General features: G+C 41.7%; 1 protein-coding gene across 2 annotated transcripts in view; it reads left to right on the top strand.

Annotated features, from left to right (window-relative positions):
* Positions 1 to 685: 685 nt before the first annotated feature.
* The window catches only part of CCDC112 (coiled-coil domain containing 112), a 47,797-nt gene continuing 41,267 nt past the window's right edge, over positions 686 to 7,215 (top strand). For both annotated transcript variants that reach the window (XM_044446260.1, XM_044446259.1), the window contains exon 1: positions 686 to 1,709. The gene's annotated coding sequence lies outside the window, so the exon portion shown is untranslated. The remainder of the gene's footprint in view (positions 1,710 to 7,215) is intronic.

The following is a 7,215-nucleotide window of genomic DNA, read 5'->3' as shown; positions in this document are numbered from 1 at the left end:
CCTGCTCCCCCATCATTGCAACATCAGGAAAAGGCTACATCTGGTGACACACCAGTCAACTGTTAAAAGTATAAGAGTCATAGGGAAACCTTAAGAGGGTGAGTCAAACCCACAGTAGAAGGGTAAAGTCAACTCAGACGTTGGGCTGAGCTATTCTAGGAAAGGTACAGATAGCAGCAGTGTATTGAGTGGCATGTTTTTACCAGACATCCTTTCTCGTGGTGTTGGTGTTGTAATGTGAACCAGCTTTCTGGGGCTCCAGAGGGAAGGGCTAATACGGTAGCTGGGAACATACTAAAAATCCAGGTGCCAGCCCAGCTGGAATCTGACACCTAAGATCTCGGGAGTCATTCTCCTCCTTTTGTGATATGTGAATGCTACCAGAATTAGTTTATTTATACATGTATTTATAGGCCGCCTTTAATTGCCGAGCCTCCCTAGGTGGCTTACAATACATAAAATATATTAACAAAGTAAGACACATTAAAACCAATTAAACATAATGAATTAAAGCATCTATAAAAACAATATAAAAAGGGCCACAGCATTCAGGCTAAATGTTAAAAAAAATTCTAAAAATGTATGTTTTTGCCTGGCGCCAAAAGGAAATTAAAGATGGCGTCAGGTGAATTTCCCTAGGGAGAGAGTTCCAAGCATGGGGAGCAGCAGTGGAAAAGGCCCTTCACCTAGTTGCCACCCGTCTCATCTCCCTGAGGGATGGTTCTTGAAGGGCCTCCTGAGCTGATCTATGGCCCCAAGGCCACCAGAGATAACAGTGATGGCTGGCTAATGACCAACACCTGGAACAAATGGCTGCCACAAGGACTGGGAGATGGGCTATCATCCCAACCCCAGCCCAGCACTCTAGCCACTATGCCCTACTGCTTCTCTGCTCTGAAATACCATTAAGCTTGTATTTGCTGAATTTAATATTTAATAGATTTAGATGCTGCTTACCATGTATGTACAAACATATGTATGCATATAATATTTAAGCAACAATTGCAGTAGCAGTACCCTGAAACTGCACTTTCTTCATATACAGTTGATTTTATTTTAAATTGTGAAGTCTAGAATAAAGTCGATTTTACACAACCATGGAAAGATTACAACAGCAAATAGGATCTTAGTTAGAAATTATGCTTGATGGAATTCTGGCTTATGTGTAAAAATATAGCATCATAAGTAGGTTCTAGAGATCATATATTTATAACTCTGCCCAGTTCTACTACTATTATTTTTAACTGTCTGGTAAGTGTAATTAAATGTGCAATAACTTCTCTGGAACATTTGAAGGCATTTTAAATACCCACACTATATTGAAGATAATTTTATTACTAAACTTTCAAACCAGAGGGTCAAATTATCTTTGAGTAATTTGACAGGGAACAAATTATGTCTGAATCATATTCTTAAAAATCATGTTTGCTATTCATGTTCTGTTGTTCCTTGAAAATCTTGAACTTGCAGTGATAACTAGACTGTTCAGGTTCACTGTTTCTTTGGCAGAAGTTCCACATGGATTCAAGGCCAAGCTTCCAAAAACCCTCTCCAGGATATGAAAGGTCACTCTGGATAGCTATTCCAAGGCAATAGAGGAAACTAAGCAGCTATTCCAAGGGAAAGACAGACCCTCAAAAGTTGAAGCAGTAGCACTACTGCAATTTCGCTCTGGCCTTAAAGTGGTAGTCTCCAAACTTTGACAGTCTGTAAGTATATGCAGAATTCTGAGGAAATGCATCATGGGTATTCTCACAAAGTGGTTGCCATGGCAGTGGTTTGCCCAGTCATATATTGGCTACCATGTTGGGCTTGGCCAGTCACAAAATACCTCCTCCCAGGAGACAAGCTTCTGAGTCTAAATGAAAATTTACTTGCCTAAGAACCATGGCACAGGACTGTGGTAGGTTCTGAATGTCAGACCACAAAAACACTGTTCTGAGACTGACAGGCTTCAGGAGAGGTGTCTTTGGGCACACTGACCAATATGGAGACTCCAGTTCTAGAGCATCTATTCAGAGAAGTTTAGGAAGTGTAAACAGCAGAAGGCCACACAGCTGTTCCACTCCATCCCTGTGACAGCAAGTGAGTGGAACTGGTGGGACTGCCGGTGATCCTGTGAAGATTGTGCTTGGGCCAAAGGTGAACTAACATGGGTGAATAGCAGTGGTGTTAGAGCTCCAGCACAGATGGCACAAACTGCAAGCCAGACAAAAGTGATGTGATAAATGGAATGGCCAGTGGTCCATGTCTCTTGACTCCACTTCCTTGTAGCATCTGATTCTCCATCATGCATGATGGGATTGCCATGTTGTATATCACCCTGCCTCTGTCTATAACCAATGACAACAGGGTACTGATAAATCAAAGCAGCCTTCCTCAACTTGGTGGCAGCAAGATGGTTTAGACTATGGGCTTCTCTACTTCAGAAGTTTATCCCACTGCTCTATCAAGGCTGCTTCTTCTGTTGTCATTGTGGAAGAAAAGGTGCATCTTTTTCCTGGGTTTTGTGCTCCTCTACCTTTTCGTATATTCTATTAACCAACAACAAGATGGTGCTGTGGTATAACTGCTGTGTGGCAGGTTTGTGGTGACACGCAAGGTTTTTGTTATAGTTTGAAATTAATACCTGACTTTCCTCACCTTCAGAGCAGAGCAGAGGCCCTGGAAGTAATAATATCATGAAAAGGCCCTACATGTGAGGACTCACAAGTGCCCAATAACTGCCTTGTGTGGAGAAGCCTTTCAGCACCCCTGAACTTGACCCTTTGACACTCAGACTAGGCATGAAGGTAGTCCCAAAATCCAGAGGCCACCAGCTTGGGACCTCACTTTCATGAGGTTGAATTACAGGAGAGTGGTAAATTCAAGGAAGGTCAGTCCTCCTTTTTTCTTGCTTAAAACAAAAAAGAAAACAAAAACAAGATTAAGTTTAATGGTAGGTGCCAACCCAGATGACATACTGAAAGTTGCTTGCTGAAAAGATGAAATTCCTGACTGATGGGCAATTCAGGAGGCTTTACAAGCATCTCTGTGGGATGGAGTTTCTGCAGGTATAAACCAGTTTTTCAGGAAACCTATGGATTGCGTGTAATGCATGGCCATGTTTTTTTCTTTGTAGCTTGTACATGTGTTCACAACCTGTGGCAGAGAGTGACTCCTGAGAAATAGATTAAACTTTTTTTCGACTCTGACTTTGCCTAGACCTTTGCAAATGGATTATATTTTCCATTTGCCTGAGCTCTCAATTTCATCCACAAAGTCTGAGAGCACAAGAAACTGTATATAATACAGCAAAATGTGTGGTCAGCTTTATTTTTTTGGGTGACTGCAGTCCATCACTGCTGCTCTAAAAATATTGAGCAACTTACCAGTGGCCTTAGGTTACAACTATAAACACACGCTGCCTTTTTAGAACTAGTCAACCTCTGTGCCAGCACCCACTTACCTTAACTGGGTGTCCATCAAGCAGTTTACTAGCATGGGAAATTTACTAACCTGAGGCAACCAATTCTTGCTCTGCTCTGCCTTCTCCCTGTGCATCTCAGTTCCTAGTTCATCTATCAAAAGAGAATGAACTGAGGAGGGGATGTATTATCATGCTCAGGTTGTGGATAGGGAGCGGCTGTAGGGCAGTGCAGGCTGCTGAAAAGGGGCCTCTGCCCATCCTGCTGGTGCCAGCTCCTGTCCTAAGTAGATAACAGGCATGGATCAGCTCACTGGAGGATTCCTGTAGCAGAGCTGTCCCCAACCCAGCGCCCTCCAGATACTGGACTCATGGAACTAGCCATTTGGCAATGCCAGCTGTGGCTGATGGGAGTTGTTATAAAACTTTTGGAGAGCAGCAGGTTGCAGAAGGCCCTTCTAGCAATATTGTAAGACTCAGAAGCTTCACAAGGTACAGGACTTGGACAACATGGGATTTCTTTCTGGTCTCAGGCACTCCATCATCCCCAAATGAATTTGGGCCTGAAAGGCCAAGGAAAAGTATAGTTGCATGGAAGTTGCATACAGAAGCAGAAATTGTGATATTGTTCAGTAACATTACTGATCGTGGGGCACTTCTGCTATGTCAACCCTAGCTTTCAATTTCCTGGCTTTGTGGAGGCTAAACCAACACGAGATAATCTTAACTCTGGTTCTAAAACAGCTGGGCTGTTTCTGCTGTTCGTTTCTTTCTTAAAAATCTTCAAATGGAGAAAAAAATCTTGTGTCATCATAAGATTCCAGCGGCCACTTTCCTGGAATGTTGAAGCCGGGTTGCTGGTAGCATGGCCGGAGGCCCTGCTTTAGACAAAAGAGTTCTCTGTTTTGAAGGGCTGACACAGGACAGTCCTCTAACTGAAGGCATCCTCTACTGAAAGATTGTCCAGTCGAAGTCTGGGTTAAGGTAAAGAACCATCAAGGAGAGGGCAAGATTCTCCCCCTCTGCCCTGCTCTGATGCCCATCAGCAGCAAGCGGGTATAAGTCCCACCATCACAAGCTTCCCCCTGGGGAGAGAAACCTTTCTATTTAAATGTATCCATTATTTGCATCCAGCTCCCTATCTAGCTGTATGTGAGCACACGCAAATTTTACACATATTTGTGCCCTTTCTGTCCCTTTGCTTGTTTGGTGGCACCAGGTACGTGGCCACTTTAGCAGCCAGCCTGCTGTCCCTTTAGGCCTTCTGTTGTTCTTTAAGACAGAGAAGAGGTGTATGGGGCAGGTTAAGCCTAGGCATGTAGGTTTCTGCCTCTAAAATGTAGAGGAGGAAGCTGAATTAAAACAGCTTTCTGGCCCAGCATTCTGTAGTCCTTTGTAATGAAGCATGCAATTAATCTAGCATAATTTGTAAATCTGCTGAGGATGCTATTATAAACCAGGCAGGTTTTTTGTCCTGGATTCAGGATGAGGAGATTGGGAATGGTTTGTTAGTCTTTTCTTGAAAAACTGCCTGCAGATATTTCAAAGTATACATAAACATATGAATTGCCATTGCTGACAAAGAGTTTTCAACTTTCTCTCCTTAATGAGCCTACAGTTGCCTTCAGACTGGAATAATGATTCATTCTCTAGTGTACAAAAACACTATTTGTTATGGGAAATCTTTTTCTTTATTTTATTCTATGACCATATTTTGGCAGAAGCAAAAACTTGAAGCTATTTGTTCATTATATTTCTATACTACCCAATAGCCAAAGCCCTCTGAGTGGTTCATCATTATTAAAACCATAAAATAAGTTAAATATTAAAACAATGTGTATATATTTCATATAAAACAGACATTATCTGGTTCAGAGCACATGACAAGCCATGCTGGTTTTAACTTTTATTGAAGTGCTGTTATGTTATTGTCATTATTGTTGTTTTTCTAAACCATCTTGAGATTTCACTGAAATATTAGTTGGTAAATAAAATAAATACCAACTAAATAAATTTATTTACCAGCCATGGTATTTCACAGTGGTAAACTAGGTCTTTAGAAAACATTAGAAAAACAACAGTTTCTTTTATGGTTACTGCATACCATCATGGCTTATCATATTGTCTGAACCCAGGATCATGGTTTCCACGGTCTTGGTATGCAACTACCATAGAGTCCCCTGGAAACAGCAGCAACTGCAGGAGCTACTGCATCTATCTAGACTGTATGTGTGGACCAGTCTGGAAGAGGCAGGAACACAGGCAAAGAATGATGCACCTTTGGACTGAATTTCAGTCATGGGGTGCACATGCAAGGAACTAGAGGGCAAGGCTTTGGTTTGGCTTCCAGGCATGTTTGAGCCCCAGTACTCCCCACAAAGATCCCAAGGGCACCATCCTATCCATGTTCCATGTTCAGAAAGAAAAAAGTCCTACAGCTCCCAGGATTCCCCAGCAAGCAATGCTAAATCTCCATAGGATGGTGCCCTAAAAGACCATCCCTTTATTACATAAGAGAAATCAAAGGAAGCACAGTTCTAAAATGATCCCTCTGAACCAGCAAGAACAAAACATAATAAATGGTTTGCTGTGCTTCTCAGGGCAAAGGGGGAGAAGACAATTATTCTTGCAGTCTTTCTGAAAGAGAGTAAACAACAACAAAAGTCTTTCTGTTTCGCATTTAAAGCAAATGCACAGTTCTGTAATGGCACAAAATCCAGATGTTAGCATCTGCTGTTATACCCATTAATATAATGTAAGAGTTTTCTCATTCTGAGAATGCAGAATTTTAGATCCAGGGGAAAAAACACATCTGTGTTATTCTTAAATGTAAACAAGCTCAAGTGAAGATATAAAACTGTTTGGATTTTAGCTTGTGTTTTAGTACTTAAAATTATGATTATTATTATTAATAATAATAATTTCATCATATCCCACAAAGATGCTGCTGCTTTTTCAGCTGTTTCATCTGTACTCTTCGGTGTTTCCAGACCAGATAAATCTTTAATGCCAACCTGTAGCTGAGGACCAAATGGTTGGGTGCTTTTACATTTAGAGTACTTAACAGTTCAACAAAATACAGTTAATGAAAGCTTCTCTCCTTTTTTTTAATTAAAGGAACCTTGGATGAACTGTAGTTATTCCAGGAGGATTGTTATTGCTTTATCAGTTCTTCCTTGCACACTTTCAACAGCTGTATTCACTGTAGGTATAAGCAGGTGCTCATGCATATCCACATGCTGTGAAAAGTACCAGCTGCTAAATTCTGCATGTCAAACAGTAGTTTAAAGAGGACAGCAGGAGGCCAGCCCAGAATTTCCTGCTCAGTTGGCGACACATGTAACCAGCTGGCAACTCTGTCAGGAGCCAGTAAGTATCCCATCAAAGTTGAAAATAGTCACAACATTCTTGCTTTCAACCCATTTTAGGTAGAAGTCACATTTGAAAGCTGATGACCTCTAACACCCTTCCCCAATCTGATACCCTCCAGGTATTTTGTCCTTCAGCTTTCTTCAGCCTGCAAAGCCAAGGCACCCGTTTGGGGAAGGCTACTGTAAACCATCTCTGTTAATATTATTTCAGTTTCCATGATAAAATCTGATGCTTGCAGAAGTTGAAGACATGGATTCCTGATTTACAACACAGCAATGCTGCAGCTGCATGAACAAGTAAGAACACAAGGACCTTGCTGGATCAAGCCCAATATCTAGAGCAGCATCCTCTTTCTCATAGTAGTTTGTCAGATGCCTCCAGGAGGTGCATGAGCAGGACAGATGGGCAGCAGCCCAATCCTGCTGCTGCTCCCCAGA

This window comes from Varanus komodoensis, unplaced genomic scaffold, assembly GCF_004798865.1.
Source record: "Varanus komodoensis strain SLA01 unplaced genomic scaffold, ASM479886v1 scaffold5, whole genome shotgun sequence".
NCBI lineage: Eukaryota > Metazoa > Chordata > Lepidosauria > Squamata > Varanidae > Varanus > Varanus komodoensis.
This window is presented reverse-complemented; position numbering and strand designations above follow the sequence as displayed.